The sequence below is a fragment of the Lissotriton vulgaris genome, chromosome 4_1 (assembly GCF_964263255.1).
Source record: "Lissotriton vulgaris chromosome 4_1, aLisVul1.2, whole genome shotgun sequence".
Classification (NCBI taxonomy): Eukaryota; Metazoa; Chordata; class Amphibia; order Caudata; family Salamandridae; genus Lissotriton; species Lissotriton vulgaris.
The window spans coordinates 493021075-493039510 of record NC_141691.1 but is presented as its reverse complement, the minus strand read 5'-3'; positions in this window follow the sequence as shown (position 1 = coordinate 493039510).

Here is an 18436-nt window from a genome sequence, read left to right as displayed (position 1 = left end):
ATGCACTCTTCTAATCACGAAGGCACTACCCATGCATTCATGTAATCACCCAGCCATTAACCATATACTCATGCAGTCACTCCTACATTAACCATTCACTCTTCCAATCACCCACACATTACCTTTGCACTCACATAGTCAGCCTGGCATTAACCATACACTAATCACCCAGCCACTACCCTTGTACTCATGCAATCACTCAGGCATTACCTATGCACTCCACCAATCACCCACATATTACCTTTGCACTCATGCAATCACCTAGGCACAACCCATGCACTTACAAAATCACCATGCACTACCCTTTCACTACTCCAATCACCCAGGCACTACTGTTGCACTCATGTAATCTCTGAGACATTACTCATGCACTTCTCCAATCACCTACACATTACGTCCGCAGTCATGCAATCACCTAGAAATAACCCATGCATTTACAAAATCACCACACACTACCCTTGCATTCCTCCAATCACCCAGGCACTACCCTTGCACTCATGCAATCACTCAGGCATTACACATGCACTCCTTCAATCATATATACACTCCATGTACACTTCTCCATATATACCACTTACCACAATTCATATAACACTTAAAAAATATATTTTTTTAAAGCAAATAGGTGGTTCTGAAAAGAACCATTTCTTTCTTCTTCTTTTTTTTGTGTTTTTTGAACTTTTTTAAATAGTTTTTGGTGTTTAAAAAAAACTAAATAGAACCAACTGCGAAAATTATCAAAAAACCTATGTAATTAGGAAGTCATTGCATTAGTAAAACAAAAAATTAACAATAATGGTTCCTAATAGCAAACAGGATGGCATCCACTGATTACTCACCAAAACATAGACTTTTGCGACATTTCAAGCAATGCTGCTTCACTCTAGCAAAATCAGGCATGATATTTGGAGTGCTAGTCGTGGTAGAAGCACATGATGTTCTTGGTCCAGCAGTGTTGTCCTCAGTTCTCTGCTTTTCTTCCTCCCGTCGTTGCTGTTCTCTAGTGAGACGCTGAGGAGGCATAGTCTGTAAATGTTTTAGCATTGACGATGTCCCGCAGGAATAGCTTTTATCTAACCACGTGAGAGAACCTTCCCACAAATGGTGCAGGTAACTTTTCAGGCATTTACTTTTTTTTTCTCCTGGTAGTGTTGAGAAAAATGTCCACACAATGCTTTCATACTTTTTTTCCACTGGCTCTTACAGCTTTTCTTCCTCTTCAGGTGGAATCGGCTAAGGATAATTTCCAGCTGCCATTTTTAAATTAGTGAAGAAAACAACAAAAAAGGCAAAAAAGAGGATCAATAAACTATAGGTGTATCTACTGAGATGCTCTGGAAGTAATGAAAAAATTGGGTTGGGTCCTTCAAGTTCTAGAATCAAAAGGTTCTTAACCAATGAAATTGTTTCTTTTAAAGTCACATGAAATTCGAGCACCCGGCGAGCAATCAGTGCGATTCATGAAAAATGTATTTAACAATAATTTACCTTTATTCCTGTTACAAATATATGATTTTTATAATTATATTATGTAATCTCTTGCAATAATATACATATTAAATTCATATGCATATCTTTTTAAAACGTAAAGATTTGCGAAGGATTCGGGCACCCGGCACGACCCCTGGTACTTCGTGCATGACAATACACAGGCTGAAATTCGTGCACCCATCGCTTACCAAATGCACGTCCTACACGGCTTAACCAATATGGCGGCGTGGATTCGTGCACCCACCGAGGCATGTACACAAACAGTATGCAAATCCACCACAAAAATATATATATTTATATTCTAGAAAAGAGAAAGCATTACATTATTTTTATAACAATTAAAAAACCAAGAAAAGTTTTTGGGGGACATTATAGTTAGAAATTAGATTTTAAAAAATCTTTGAAATTCAATGAAGAAACCATAGGTTTCAGGGACGATATAATTAGAAATTAGCATTTAAAAAACCTTTGAAATTCACTGAAAAAACTATAGGTTTCAGGGGCGTTATAGTTAGCTGGATATTTCACTCGTACAAAACCATTGAAATTCCCCCGTTATAGTTAGTTCAGCTAACTATAACTTGCGCACCCGCAATGCACTGCTGATGACATCACATATTACATCACTCATGACATAGCCAGTGACTTCACACATGATACCCACGGATGACATCTCAAATGACATCACAGATGACATCATCCTTGTGATAGTGGCAGACCTCCTCTCACCCTAATATAACCTTTGATACACACACTCAAAACTAGAAACTAACATTTTCAAAACCATGGACATACCAATACCACTTCCAACACACCTATTTAGTAATTCCAAGACCTACACACACATCCACTCATTCACCAACAGTCCTATACAATCACTTATAGATGTACTCACTCATCATCTGTACTCATGCCGCTATACATCATGTTACACAAGGACACTCATCCATAGAGTTACTCACACACATAGTCACACATGCAAACAAAGTAACAAACATCAATTGAATTGCATAATGGACCCCCAAATGTAAACTCGTAGTGCCCCGGGGAGATGCCGGTCCCCGGGGCATGTGGGGGGCCCAAGCCCCCCACAGTCTTTTTTTTTTTTTATCCCCGGGAGTGGCAGTCCCCGGGGCTTCGGGGGCTATGAGCCCCTCGCACATATATTCTCACGAAGCCCTGGGGATGGCGGTCCCTGGGGCTTGGGGGGCCTTTGAGCCCCCCACCCATGTATATTGAAACCCCGGGGGGTGGCGGTCCCCGGGGCTGGGGTGGGGGGGCTGAGAGCTTGCCATAATTCAGAAAAGCCAAGGGGAAAAGTCCCTGGGGCAGCGGGCCTCTTTGGACCCCCCATTACATTAAAGCCATAGCCCCCGGGACTTGGCCCCCCGGGTGCTAATTAGCAATAAAGCGCGGGAGCCAACGCCTCATTTTTTTTTCATGGCGAGATGAGCGCCTCCCGCGATTTTTAAGAGTAAAAACATTTTTTGGGGCCCCCTAAGCAGGCCTAGGGGGTCAGGGTTTTTCTACACTGCCCCCTTTTTGAATTTTGCACACTTTTTTGAGTGATTTATTGTCCCTGGGTTCTAGGCACAAGATTGCTGCCAACACTTCCTGGTTTGGAGTGTTGACAGCCAATTAGCATACAGCTGGTCATCGGGAGGGTGGGCAGATACTCCATGCCCATAGATATATATCCGTTTTTTTTATTTTCTCAGCAACTACTGAACGAATTTACACCATTTAACAAAAAGGCACCTTTCTGAACCAATGGCTACCTCTTTGCCAAATTTGGAGTAATTCCATTCAGCAGTTCGGGCCGTAATCGCGGCTAAAGATTCCTATGGAAAATTGCATGGGTAAAACATATTTTAGGACCCACCTTTTTTCTCGGGCCCGCTTGCCGAATCACCCCAAAACTTTCAAGATAAGAGCAGACCAGAGCCGGCCATAACTTTTGAAAATTTAGCAAAGAATCATTGACCAGCGCCAAAGTTATTGGAAATAGAATGTTGCGGATTTCCTATGGAAAATAGGTCCTAACAATAACTACCAGGACAGCCTTGTTCATGACGTATATATATATATATTTTCTCCCACAAGTTGGCTCCCCTTTCTCTGGATATTTTGGGCGCTTCAGCAGCAGTGGGAGCTAGTAAAATGGCAGAACCACGCAGAACAATATTTCACCAACCACTTCAAAGAAGTCTGGCAGCACTCACAAGTAAGGTTCAGCAAACGATTTACATTACACAATCCACAAGATCATGTCGACAGGGATTAGGCAAATGCCCTATGTGTTTCTGTCTCACCAAGATCTTACTCACAGGTAAATTACACAGTTATAAACTCCGATTGTAAAACCAAAAACTGATGACATCACTTCCTGTTACATTTCCCCACAGCATCATGGTATTTGTTCGTGCTTAAAAAAGATGACAAAGTGCAAAGTGAAAATCAGATCCATAATAAGCGTGGTGATGATCATGTATATAGATAATTTCTATGAAATTTATAGCAAACAAATCTGGTCAATCATTATTAGAAAATGGTTTTTCAAATTTATGATTATTAAGCAAATTTACATTTCTAAAAAGCCCTGCCGGGTTTTGTCTGTTACATGCATGCCTCACATTAAAAGAAATGTGATTATTACCTTTATAGATAATTCCTGCTCATAATCAGACACACTTCCAGCGGATTTCATTCAACTCATTAAATCAACAAATCAAATACTGCATATTACTGAAATGTACCCAAACCAACTATCAATGAAAATTTCCATAATTCAAAGGCATCCTCCCCATTGCCGTGGTTCAAATTCCTATTGTCTCTATGGCCAGCATGTAGTTAAGGTACAATCATCCGACTACTATTGAAATTATTTGACATGAAATCAATAAAAATACAATATCCATCCACATAATACAGTAAAATAGTTTTATATAGCGCAAACTTGACCCAAATTTGGTATCAGAGCGCTTTACATAGCACCAGTTGCATTACATGAGGACACCTTCATTTTTGTTAGGCACAGAGAGATTAAGTGATTGCCCAGAATCACAGGATGTTAAGCGCCATTGCTGAGACTCGAACCCAGATCCCGAGATTCGAGTTTGGCCACCCTAGCAGTTAGGCACATCAAATGTAAATCAAAACGAGAAAAGCGATAAAATAATATAATTCATTACAAATGTATCTACAGTTCCTCATTCTGATTTAGGCCATGTGGAGTAGAGCCCGTAAGCTTAGGATGTGTCATGTTTCATGCTACCTCTATTTTCATTTATGATCACCCCCGATCATGACATTCCATTTGTTCAATGGCATAAAATTTCAATTTTTTCCAACCGCTGTCATGATGGGTTTTCATGTGCATGGCAACTGCATTACTTCGATCTTTATTTGTGGTTGCTCTCACATGTTCTAAAATGCACTTTTTAAGGTCGCATAGAGTACTTCCCACGTATTTCAACTCACTTGGACATTCAATTATATACACTACGAACTGGCTTTTACACGTGATGTATTGATTGATTTTCTATACTTTGTTATTCACCAATGTGATCTGTTTCTGTTCTTTGGCAATCTGGCACACTTTACAATGACCATCAACAAAGGGGATTAGAAAGGGCTTTTTGTCAGGTCATGCATACTTGCCCAAATGAACCAGAAAAAGGAAGGGTATGCAGTTCCAAGGGTAGAGTCACCCGAATGGGTGAGTACAGAAAGTTAGGAAGTGTTCAATTCCCTAGTGGATGAGGTATCCTGGGGGAAGATAAAATGGAAGTGGAGGAGTGGGAATTCCTCCTTTCGGAACTAGTGCCCTCACACACCCAGCCAGCTAGGTGTCATGCTTCATCATCCGGACTGCTCCTTATCGGGCAGGCCTTCCCGGACCAGCAGCAGGGATAGGTGACCCGGCGCAGTGACGCTGACTTACAGGATAATTATCCTCGATGTGTCATAGCCCCGCTGGTACTGTTGAGGCATGAACAAGGGTTCTAATTGATTACCCCCAACTTCATTTAGGTACCTTCCCTAAATAGATTTACGTGGTAGGTAGATTGTGTTAGTCACTCACCACAAAGTGTAGATAGTTTGCATTCTGGTCCTGATGAATTGCTGTCTGATCTTGTAGATGCTATGGCAAGAAATATGTTGACCATTGTAGAGTAGAGCACTACAATCTTTAATTAATACATTTTAAGATGAAGTTGCCACTCTAGTTTCATTTTAATCAGGTAGGAGCCACATTATTAAAGTACTGTTTTGGACTACTTAACCTGTTTTAATTTACACTCTCACCACAATACATCTAAGCTAGTCTAGGCCCCTCACCCACACCTCACCAAACGGCAAGGAACAAAAGATCTCCGCCAAAGAGCCCCTTCATTGGGTGGCCATCGGATATTGTAGCGCCGACCTGAGGAGGAGCAGTCCCAATGATGAAGCACGACACCTAGCTGGCTGGGTCTGTGAGGGCACTAGTTCCGTAAGGAGGAATTCCCCCTCCTCCACTTCCATTTATCTTCCCGCAGGACACCTCATCCCCAAGGGAATTGAACACTTCCTAGCTCTCTTACTGTTCCCCCTTGTGCGACTCTACCCTAGGAACTGCATACCCTTCCATTTTCTGGTACACTTTACAATGACTACATTTTTAGAAACCAGTTAAGTTATTTCAACAAGTTTGAGGTTATCTTCTTGTCTTAAAGAAAGTGACTGTGCACTAATTTGTCCTTCAAGATTTTTGAAAATATGAAAGTCAAAGTAGGGTGATGACCCATGATATTAGCCACTGTCTAGTCTAAACGTAGGGTATTACAATTTTTTCTTAGAATTCTTTAGATTTTTTTCACCTCCGCCGAATATGTTGTAATCAATTGAATAGACTCCAATTGTTTGGAGTTCCTTTCATCTCTGTTCTTTTTGAGTAACTCTGTTCTTCGTTTTTTTGTTATTTTTTGGAGGGAAAATGAAATTACCTCCTGTTTATAGCCCCTACTTTTAAATCTTTGGAAAGTTGCACTGCTCTGTTTTTTCCACTCTTCCTCCTGTAAGCAAATCCTACTCACTCTTTAAAACTCCCCATATGGGATACTATTTATTACTGATGTTTTATGAAAACTTTGTGCATGTAGGATTACATTTTTGCAGTCTGTTCTCTGTCAATCAATCAATCAGGGTGTTTTAAGTGTGCTACTGAGCTGTGAGGGTCTCAGGGTGCTTGGGAGGGAAGCTCTGGTCAGTGGAACAGCCAGGTCTTGAGAGTCTTCCTGAAGTTGTGCAGGGTTGAGGTGTGTCTGTTACTGATCATGAGCTCGTCCCAGGTCTTGGCCGCAATGTAGGAGAAGGTTCTTCCACCATTCTTGCTCTGTGGATGTGCGGGGGTTCAGTGAGGGCGAGGTTGGAGGATCAGAGGTTCCTCTTGGGTACGAGGAAGGAGATTCTATCATTGAGATATTGAGGTGTGGTGTTGTGGAGGCATTCGTAGGTGCGGGGGTGTATCTTGAATGTTACTCTCTTTTCTAGAGGGAGCCATTGGAGGTTACACAGGTGTTGGGAGATGTGTTCACTTTGAGGGATGCTGAGGACTAGTCCTACTGCGGTGTTCTGTATGGTCTGGAGTTTTTGGAGCAGAGACTTGTTGATCCGGGCATAGAGGACATTTCCGTAGTCCAGTCTGCTGGCTTTGAGTGCGTGGTTGATGGTCTTTCTTGATTTGGGTGGGATCCATTTGAAGGTCTTTTGGAGGATGCAGAGGGTGTTGAAGCAGGTGGAGATGATGGCGTTGACCTGTCAGGTCATGGAGAGGAAGGATTCGAGTACGATGACCAGGTTTCGGGTGTGGTCTTTGGGGTGGAGGGGCAGCCGAAGGCAGAAGGCCACCAAATATTTTCCCATGCAGCGGGGGAGGGTCCGAGGATGAGGACCTCTGTCTTCTCCGAGTTGAGTTTCAGAGAGCTGCTGCTTATCCAGGATGCAATGTTCTTCATTCCTTCCGGGAAGTTGAGTCTGGTAATGAGGGGGTCCTTCAGGAGGGAGAGGATGAGCTGGGTGTCATTGGCGTAGGATACTATGCTGAGTCCATGCTGTTTGACGATGGCAGCAAGGGGGCCATGTAGATGTTGAAGAGCGTGGGGCTGAGAGATGATCCTTGGAGTACTCTGCAGTTGATTTCTATGGGTTCAGAGAGAAACAGTGCAAATGTCATCTGTGGCGGCATGTAGAGGTGGTATCAGTCCTGTGGTTGCTGCGGAATCCGGATTGGGAGGGGTTGAGCATGGGGTTTTCTTTAATGAATTGCATTAGTTTGACTTTGACGGTCTTCTCAGTGACCTTGGCCGCAAAGGGGAGGAGGGAAATGGGTTGTAATTCTTGAGGTCCTTTGGATGTGCTGAGGGATTTCTTGAGTTGGGGTCTGACTTCAGCGCATATCCAGTCATCAGGAAAGATGCTGGTTTCAAAGGTGGCATTCATGGTGTGTCGTAGTTCTAGTGCATTTTACAGTGGCCGCCTTGTGAAAGATGTGCAGAGGGCAGGGTCCGTGGGGGCTCCTGAGTGGATGCCTTTTTCATGGTCGATGTGGTGTCTTCGGTGGGAACTGGGGTCCAGGAGGAGAAGGTTGGCTGACTGGCGTTGCTAGAGGGAGGAGTGGTTACGGCGTCCTGTGTCTGGTCATTGAAATTGTCATAGAGGCCCTTGATTTTCAGCTGGAAGTAGGACCCAAGCATGTTGCAGAGGGCCTGGGATGGCGTGATGTTGGTGTTTTTGCTGGAGGTTTTGGTGAATCCCTAGATGATGCCAACGAGTTCCTTAGAGTTGCTGGATTTGGCCAGGATCTTGTCCTCCTGGTGGATCTGATGAGTTGGTAGTTCTCTGTCATGGCATTCTTGTAGGCAGTGCTGTTTCTCCAGTTCTTCTGCAGGTGAGTCTGGATTCTTGTAGGTTGGTGGTGAACCAGGTGGCCTTTCTGGGGCGCTGTCTTTAGGGGTTACATAGGGGTGCAAGCTAGTCTGCACAGTTGGTGAGCCATCTGTGGAGTTCTTTGGCTGCGAGGTTGGCATCAGTTGAGGTAGCGGGGGCGACATGGTTGAGGGTGGTGAGGAGATATTCCTCAGTGACTTTGCTCCAGTTTTTTCGTGGAGGGCAGTTTGATTTTTGTTCTCATGGATGTATACTTCTGTGCCCAAAAGCATGACTCTAGAATGAATTATTGTGTATGTAAAACTTTAAATTGGTATTATTTGAATTTAAGATCTTGAAGTATTCCTCAAAATCATCCTCCGTTCCATCCCAGATGATAAAGAGGTAATCTATGGGCCTCAACCACATAATCATTTTGTTCACATATTGATCAAACTGTGGTTGCAAGGCCACTTGTTGCTCCCACCATCCCATTCTTAAACAGGTATAACTTGGACAGAAGGGAAAACCCATTGCGGTCCCCTTCACTTGCCTGAATAGATCATCTCCAAACAAAAAAAACATTTTGGGTTAGGCACAGTTGAAACATTTTGAGTAGCATCTCATTATGTCTGGCAAACTGTATGTTTCTTTTGATGCGGTAATATTCACAAGCTTTAATGCAAATTTGATTATAAATGTCCGTGTACAAGAACATTACATTCATTGTAAACAGTTTAAAAGTCTCTTGCCAAGGAATTTCTTGCAAATGTCTTAAAAAAGTACTTGTATCTTTCAAGTAGGAATTTAGATCTTGTACAAAGGGCAACAAACAAAAATCAATGTAGTTGGCGACTGGTTCAAAACGTGCCCCTTTCCCTGAGATTATGGATCTCCCATGTTTGTGAACTTCATCTAAGAGAATACATAGTTGGTGTAATAGGGTGATGTGGGAGGGCAGGCTTGATAAACAGGCGAGGAGGCTGTAGAATGGGTTTAAAAGAAGGTTTATTAAGGATTGGTAAAGAAGTTGAAGGTTGTTGAGTTATAGGTTTTTGAGGTTTGTACGGCGTCATCCGAGTCTGACGAGGATGTAGATGTTCGATCTTCGTTGTGTCCGTGATCGTGATGTTCTCCCCGGAGGCTCATAGGAAAGAAGAAATGAAAAGGAGCCGTTAGAATCAAGTAGGGTTTAGGTCCGAAAACTTATAACATCCTAACGTTGCTACTTAAGCGTGTTTAACGAAAAGTCCTGCACACAGTAAGGACTAAAACAAAACACAATAGGGTTTTATCACCCTCAAAACCAATATTCTCCTATTATTTAGTTCTAAGATTCGTTTGTCAGGATGGGTTTGCAATAACGTAGGCTCAGCCTAAGGCAGTGTTAACTTCACAAAGAACGCCTAAATTACCACTTTGTTGAACGCTACCTCTACCCATGCGTTACCACCCTCTCCCCTCTGTTCCCAGTTTACAATCACTAACCTGGCTCCGCCGTAACTCTCCTGAGTCACGGCCGCTCTCCAGCCACCTCCGGACACCACCAATCTTCGGACCACGTTTCTTCTTCGTCCTCGTTGGCTCCGGTTGCCCAATTCTCTCTTCGGTCGGGTTCCGCGTCTTTTTCCTGCTTTACACCGGGTCCCGCGTTTTCCTGCTTGAATTCGGGTCCCGCGTCTTCCTGCTTGAATTCGGGTCCCGCGTTTTCCTGCTTGAATTCGGGTCCCGCGTCTTCCTGCTTGAATTCGGGTCCCGCGTCTTCCTGCTTGAATTCGGGTCCCGCGTCTTCCATCCACGTTGTCCTGGTTCCACCTCCTTCTCTCCCGTAACGGTTATTCCATTCCCCTCTTATTGGTCCTGAGGAACTGTTTCCCGTCTTCGGGGGAGGGATTTCCGGGTCGTATCCCCGGTCGTAGCCCTGCGAAGATAGACGAGAGGAGCCTGGATGTCGTAGTCGGTAAGGTCGGGTAGGCAAACTCTCACATCCCCTTTCCCTTGCTGTCTTTCTTCTAAGGGGAAGCCTTTCTTGTGGGTATCTGGACAAATAGTCCGCATTTCCTTGTTCTTGACCTTTCCTATGTCGTGTCTGAAATCGGTAAGGTTGTAAAGAGAGAAACCACCTCAGCACTCTCTCGTTGTGTCCTTTGTTTCGTGCTAGCCACTCTAAGGGAAATATTTACAACAAGGGGTGGTGAGGGACAGAGTCTCTGAATAAAGCAGAAAGCTCTCACCCAGTCAAGAGATCAGGGCTAGATCCAACACCGTTTTTTAGCTCACTGCACCATCCCAGTTTCAGAACCTGGCTGTATGCAAATTAGTCTGTTCCTGTCCCAGTGCATGATGGGAACAGGGCAAACCAAACTACAGAAGCCAATTCTTACACTGGGAAGGAAACAAGCTCCCGGGGACCGGTTTCTGGCATTACAGCCGTCTTCGGCCCGGTTTGCTTGAATCCTGATGGTGCAATGAGCAAGGGTCTCACATCTGAGAATACCCTTCCACGCTTAGGGTGGACAAAAATATTTACAACAAGGGGTGGTGAGGGACAGAGTCTCTGAATAAAGCAGAAAGCTCTCACCCAGTCAAGAGATCAGGGCTAGATCCAACACCGTTTTTTAGCTCACTGCACCATCCCAGTTTCAGAACCTGGCTGTATGCAAATTAGTCTGTTCCTGTCCCAGTGCATGATGGGAACAGGGCAAACCAAACTACAGCAGCCAATTCTTACACTGGGAAGGAAACAAGCTCCCGGGGACCGGTTTCTGGCATTACAGCCGTCTTCGGCCCGGTTTGCTTGAATCCTGATGGCGCAATGAGCAAGGGTCTCACATCTGAGAATACCCTTCCACGCTTAGGGTGGACAAAAATATTTACAACAAGGGGTGGTGAGGGACAGAGTCTCTGAATAAAGCAGAAAGCTCTCACCCAGTCAAGAGATCAGGGCTAGATCCAACACCGTTTTTTAGCTCACTGCACCATCCCAGTTTCAGAACCTGGCTGTATGCAAATTAGTCTGTTCCTGTCCCAGTGCATGATGGGAACAGGGCAAACCAAACTACAGAAGCCAATTCTTACACTGGGAAGGAAACAAGCTCCCGGGGACCACTCTAAGGGAGCATGGTCTGTGAACAAAGTAAACTCTCTTCCCTCTAAATAATACCTTAATGTCTCGATAGCCCATTTGATGGCAAGGGCTTCTTTTTCTATCGTGGCATAGTTTTTTTCTCGAGGAAACAGCTTGCGGCTAATATACAAAATTGGTTTCTCTCCTTGTGGTGTTTCTTGCGATAGTACAGCCCCTAGGCCTTGATCTGAAGCATCCGTTTGTAAAATAAACGGTCGTGAATAGTCCGGACTAATCAGGACAGTGTCCGACGTTAAAGTTTGTTTTAGGGCTTCGAAGGACTGTTGAACAGATTTGGGGGGACTTTGTAGTATTTGCTCGGTGTTGCACTGTTTTTGCAATAAATCAGTCAATGGAGCTGCTATCTGTGAAAATCGTGGGATGAACCTTCTATAGTATCCCAGTAACCCCAAGAAGGTCCGTAGATCCTTCTTTGTCTTGGGAAAAGGGATATGGGAAATGGCTGACAATTTTGAAGGTTGTGGTCGTATAACCCCTTCTCCCAACAAATAGCCCAAATACTTAACGGTTTGAGCTGCCAAATGACTTTTGGTGGGGTTAATCTTCAGTCCTTGTGAACCCAGTGTGTGTACTACTGCAGCCAGATGTTCTAAATGCTGGTCCCACGTATCACTATATATAATGATATCATCGATATAGGCTCCTGCGAATCTTTCATAGGGCCTTAGTATTGTATTCATGGCCCGCTGGAAAGTGGCAGGAGCTCCGTGTAACCCAAAAGGTAACATCCGAAATTGATACAACCCATCCGGTGTGGAAAAGGCTGTTTTTTCCCTGTCTTCTTTTTTCAATGGAATTTGCCAATATCCTTTGCATAAGTCCAAGGTATTTGGCTTTACCTATTCTTTCAACCATTTCATCCACTCTAGGGAGCGGGTAGGTATCGAATTCCGAAATTTTATTCACCTCTCTAAAGTCTATGCAAAATCGGATAGATCCATCAGGCTTTGGCACAAGTACTATGGGAGAATTCCACTCACTGTTGGATGTTTCTATAATACCCATCTGTAACATTTTTTGTACCTCTTCTCTTATTGTCTGTCTCCTGGCTTCGGGTATTCGATAGGGTCTTAATCTAACTTTTTTTCCCGGGGTGGTTCTTATAGCATGTTCCGTTAGATTAGTCACACCCGGTGTACTGGAAAAGACGGACTCATGCGACCGTAATTTTTCCACTAGCTCCCTGGTTAAAGACCCTGGCAAGTCTGGATCGATGCACTGTTTGAACAGAGGTTCTTGAAGCTCAACAGAGTGAACTGCTGCCGGTGCTGGTCCCTCCCATTTCTTAAGCAAGTTCACATGGTATATTTGAGAGATTTTTTTGTTACTGTCTACCTCAATTCGATAAGTTACGGGTGTAACTTGTTGTAATATAGGATAGGGACCCTGCCATTGTCCTAATAACTTCTGATCCGAGGAGGACATCATAAGTAGTACCAGGTCTCCCACCTGAAAAGTTCTGAGTTTGGCTTTCTTGTCATATTGTGTCTTTTGTTGGTTTTGTGCCTCCTCTAAGTTGTTACGGACAATTTCTCGCATTTGGCTTAAATGCGTTTTTAGATTCGTGACATATTCGGGTAGAGGCTTGCTATTATCATGTTCAGCTTCCCAGTGTTCTCGAGCCATATCCAAGAAAGTACGAGGTTTATGGCCATAGAGTAATTCAAAGGGAGAATACCCAGTACTCTTTTGTTCCTTGCACCGGATAGCGAAAAGAGCCAAAGGTAAGATGTCTTCCCATTTCCTACTTTCTAGATCTAACAGTTTTTTCAGTGTGGTTTTGATCGTAGCATTATATCTTTCTACCAGACCATCGGTCTGTGGATGGTAGGCCGATGTTCGGATCTGATGGATCCCCAATTCTTTGCACACGTCTCTCATTAGTTTGGAAACGAAAGGAGTTCCCTGATCCGTTAGGATCTCTTTGGGAAATCCTACTCGGGAAAACACCCCAATCATGGCTTTAGCTACATTGGTCGTGTCAGGACGACGGAGAGGTAAGGCTTCAGGGAATCTTGTGGCATAGTCCACAATCACCAGGACATATCTATAACCACTTCGCGAGGGTAAGAGAGGCCCGATTATATCCATGCCCACTCGACTGAAGGGATCATTGATAATGGGTAATGGAGACAATGGTGCCCAGGGGGGATGGTATCGACTATGTCGCTGACAAATGGGACATTCCTTGCAATATTTCTTTACATGCTGATAAATACCTGGCCAATAAAAATTGTCAAGTATTGTCTTTTCCGTCTTATCTGCCCCAAAATGCCCACCCAATAAGTGACTATGGGCTAAATATAACACTTTTTCCCGAAATGGTTCTGGTACTAACAACTGCACTTTTTGATCAGGACTCTTTCTATACAATAATCCCTTATTAATAAAAAAATAAGGACCTACATGTTGTGGATCTTCTTCATCGCGGGCGTTCTTCCAAGCCTCTTGTAGCACCGGGTCTTCCCGTTGAGCAGCATGAAAATTACGATCGGTTTCCCATGGATTTTCCACAGGAATGGTTGGCATTACCACAGGTGGCTTTCCTTTTTCGGCCCTCCTTTGATTCAGACTTTTCCGTGTTTTGGAGGGAGGCTAAACCTTTTCGACGTCTGTGGCGAAAGGAGCTGTCGCCAGCCACTCTCTGGTTTCTTCCGTGCCTGTCTCATGTAATAACTGGGGTAATTTCTCATAATCATTGCCAAGAATAGCCTGTTCGGGAAGTCGCGGTATCAAACCCACCGCCAAGGATGTTCCCTGGTCTTGGGGATGTTGAATTAAGACCTTGGCAGTCGGATAGGGTTTAACATCGCCGTGTACACACTTAATGGCCACCATCCCGTCAATGGGTCCTATGCGGTCTCCCAAATCTTGGGGTCGGACCACGCTATGTAAGCAGCCTGTGTCGGCTAATGCGGTCATGGTCTGTCCGTTTACTGAAACCGTACATTTGTATGGAGGTAGTTTCTTTGCGGGGGGAGAACAATAATAGTTGCGTGCCAACCCAATTTCCATGGGTTCTTCTCTTTGGGAGCAAAACCGGGCTATGTGGCCAAACCCTCCACATTGAAAACATTGAGGCCCAGTCTGAGGAGGTCTGTTAAGTGGAATACTGGGTATAGGCACTGTGGGCGTACCTGGCACCAAGGCCAGAGGTTCAGGCTTCTTGGGTAAAAGGGGTCTGTTCGGCCTATGAAGGGAATGACCTACGGGTTTTCCTACGTCCTCTTTCCCTTTTTGAAAGTCCTGGGCTCTGCTATATGCACTGGCTATTTCAACCGCTGTTTCCAGAGTGAGGTTTGCCTGTTGCCGTACCCATCGTTGAATGGGTGGATGCAGAGATGTTAAATATTGTTCTAAATATATTTTCGCCATAATCCCTTCCTTAGTTGTAGTAGTTGGTTTCAACCAACGATCGGCCATGTCTTTTACCCTAAAATAGAGTGCACGTGGAGTTTCTTGTGGTCCCTCTTTCATTTGCCGTAACTTGATTCGATATGTTTCATCATCTATTCCGAGTCTTTCCAAAATACATTTTTTTATGTCGGCGTAGGGAACCGTTCCCTGAAGAGTCGCAGCTTGGTAAGCCGCCTGCAAGTCACCTGATAGCAGCGGTCCCAAATATTGTCCCCATTTGTCCGGCGGCCATGATGCCGCGTTGGCCATGCGTTCGAAGTTACTGAAGAAAAAGTCTGGGTCCTCCCCTGCAACATACCGTTGCAACACTACCGAGGGTAAAGTTGTTGGCCCTCTTTGTTGACTTAGTGCTGCGGTTAATTTGTCTACAACGGTTCCCTGTGTTTGTTCCTGGTCGGTGAGTACTTTTTGTAGTTTCCCTCGGTCTTCCTCTACGACCGTTAGGAACCGCTCCATTACTTTTCCCAAATGTTCTTGGTTTTCAGCCATTTTGGCTAGGTCGGCCTCCATTACGCCTTCAAATCCCACTTCTGACACCACTTGTGGGAGGGCAGGCTTGATAAACAGGCGAGGAGGCTGTAGAATGGGTTTAAAAGAAGGTTTATTAAGGATTGGTAAAGAAGTTGAAGGTTGTTGAGTTATAGGTTTTTGAGATTGTACGGCGTCATCCGAGTCTGACGAGGATGTAGATGTTCGATCTTCGTTGTGTCCGTGATCGTGATGTTCTCCCCGGAGGCTCATAGGAAAGAAGAAATGAAAAGGAGCTGTTAGAATCAAGTAGGGTTTAGGTCCGAAAACTTATAACATCCTAACGTTGCTACTTAAGCGTGTTTAACGAAAAGTCCTGCACACAGTAAGGACTAAAACAAAACACAATAGGGTTTTATCACCCTCAAAACCAATATTCTCCTATTATTTAGTTCTAAGATTCGTTTGTCAGGATGGGTTTGCAATAACGTAGGCTCAGCCTAAGGCAGTGTTAACTTCACAAAGAACGCCTAAATTACCACTTTGTTGAACGCTACCTCTACCCATGCGTTACCACCCTCTCCCCTCTGTTCCCAGTTTACAATCACTAACCTGGCTCCGCCGTAACTCTCCTGAGTCACGGCCGCTCTCCAGCCACCTCCGGACACCACCAATCTTCGGACCACGTTTCTTCTTCGTCCTCGTTGGCTCCGGTTGCCCAATTCTCTCTTCGGTCGGGTTCCGCGTCTTTTTCCTGCTTTACACCGGGTCCCGCGTTTTCCTGCTTGAATTCGGGTCCCGCGTCTTCCTGCTTGAATTCGGGTCCCGCGTTTTCCTGCTTGAATTCGGGTCCCGCGTCTTCCTGCTTGAATTCGGGTCCTGCGTCTTCCTGCTTGAATTCGGGTCCCGCGTCTTCCATCCACGTTGTCCTGGTTCCACCTCCTTCTCTCCCGTAACAGTTATTCCATTCCCCTCTTATTGGTCCTGAGGAACTGTTTCCCGTCTTCGGGGGAGGGATTTCCGGGTCGTATCCCCGGTCGTAGCCCTGCGAAGATAGACGAGAGGAGCCTGGATGTCGTAGTCGGTAAGGTCGGGTAGGCAAACTCTCACAGGTGAGTATTTGTAAGATATTTACATTCATCATCATCTACTAAGTAGTTTTCTGTACGCTCTTTATGGTAGTTGTCAAGTTCGTTCTTGTACTGCCCTGTTGGATTTGTTTTCAACCTCACATAATAGATCTTTTTCTCAAGTTGGGAAAACGTTTCCTTGATATAATCCTCTTTTTTCAAAATCATTAAGTTCCCACCTTTGTCAGCTATTTTAATCTCAATTGATTCTTCTTCTTGCGCGACAAAAAGGGCTTGTCTTTCTGCCAATGTGAGATTGTCAGTATACTTTTTCTTATTCATTTTGTAAATGTCCTGAATTACTGACTCGTGTAACAGACCAATTTTGTTACCAGGTGTTAATTGTGGATAAAGAAAGATTTGGATTTTTTACCACTCATGCCCGCCCCCATCCGTGGGCGGTAGTTGTCTAACTCGTAAGGTCCTAGATCCTGCTCATCATTTTCCAATTCAGTGTTAGCAGGCTAGTGGAATCTCCCAAATTCAGATCCACATTGGATTGTACTGTTTCTTTTCAAAGTCTTTTCACATTGTTTTTTCTGCAAAGATCTCTGCCAGCCCTATTTTTCTTATGTACTTGTATAAATGTGAGTCTGTGCAAAATCCATATGGTTGTCTGGACAACAGTTTAAGCCTTGTTTCATTCGGGAGATTTTATCATCTGTCATATGTCTTTTATACAGGTTAACAACTACCAGATCGACAAAACCCGGCAGAGCTTTGTAGAAATGTAATTTTGCTCTAATTTGCAAAATCATTTTCTAATAATTATTGACATATTTGTTTGCTATAAATTCAATAGAAAGTATTTATATACATGATCATTACTGCCCTTATTATGGATCTGATTTGCACTTTGCGCTTTATAATGTTTTTTTAAGCACTACAAATACCACAATGCCACGGAGCAATGTAACAGGAACTGTTTATATTGTATTGTATATACCATTTATAAAGTGCAATAATCACCCTACGGGTACCCTGGCACTATGGCACGAGACGCAAACCATCATGGAACTAAGAGGGTAGAGCCCGAATAGACAGCACTGAAAGGCAAGAGATCAGTTTCTGGGAAACAGCCATGTTTTGATCCTTTTCCTAAACAGAGACAAGAAGTTGCATTGTCTAATTTCAAGTGGCAGTTTATTTCATAGCCTCACAGCAGCAGTGCTAAAAGCCCTCCATCCCATTCAAACCTTGTTAAACCTTGAGACCTACGCCAAACAAGCAGAGGAGGAGTGGATTCTCCGAGTGGGAGTGTACCAAACCAGTTTCTTCTATAGAGGCTTAGGACCAGATCCATGCAGAGCCCTAAACACTATACATAATGACTTAAAATGTATTCTTTGCAGCAATGGGAGCCTGTGTAGCTCAGCTAAGCACAATGATGCAGAAGAGTCTCGTGGTCTGGACAGAACCAATTTCACAGCTGCATTTTGGACGTGTTGCAGTCGCTGAATCAGATACTTTGGTGACTCCAACAGTAGGGCGTTGCAATAATCAAGTCTGCTTAAAATAATGCCTCATACTGTTGAGGCTCTGGCTGAGTTTGGAAGCAATGGGAGGATCTTTCCCAGTACTCTGATAAGACCCCACTGTTTTATTCCCTTGCGTCTCCAATGACAGGTTGGCGCTAAACTAGACTCCCACATTTACAAGTTACAAGGGGCCAGAAGTTATGAGGGAGAGGAAAAGGAACCTTCCCAACTGTACAGTGTAAAATTTCGGTCGTATCCGAGTTGAATTGTAAAAAGTTGATCCGTAGCCACTGTGCAGTATCATGCATACAGGCATGAAATTCCTCCAAGGGGTTAGACTGGGTTCCATCCAAGGACAAGATAATCTTGGTGTCATCAGCATAATTGACCAATTT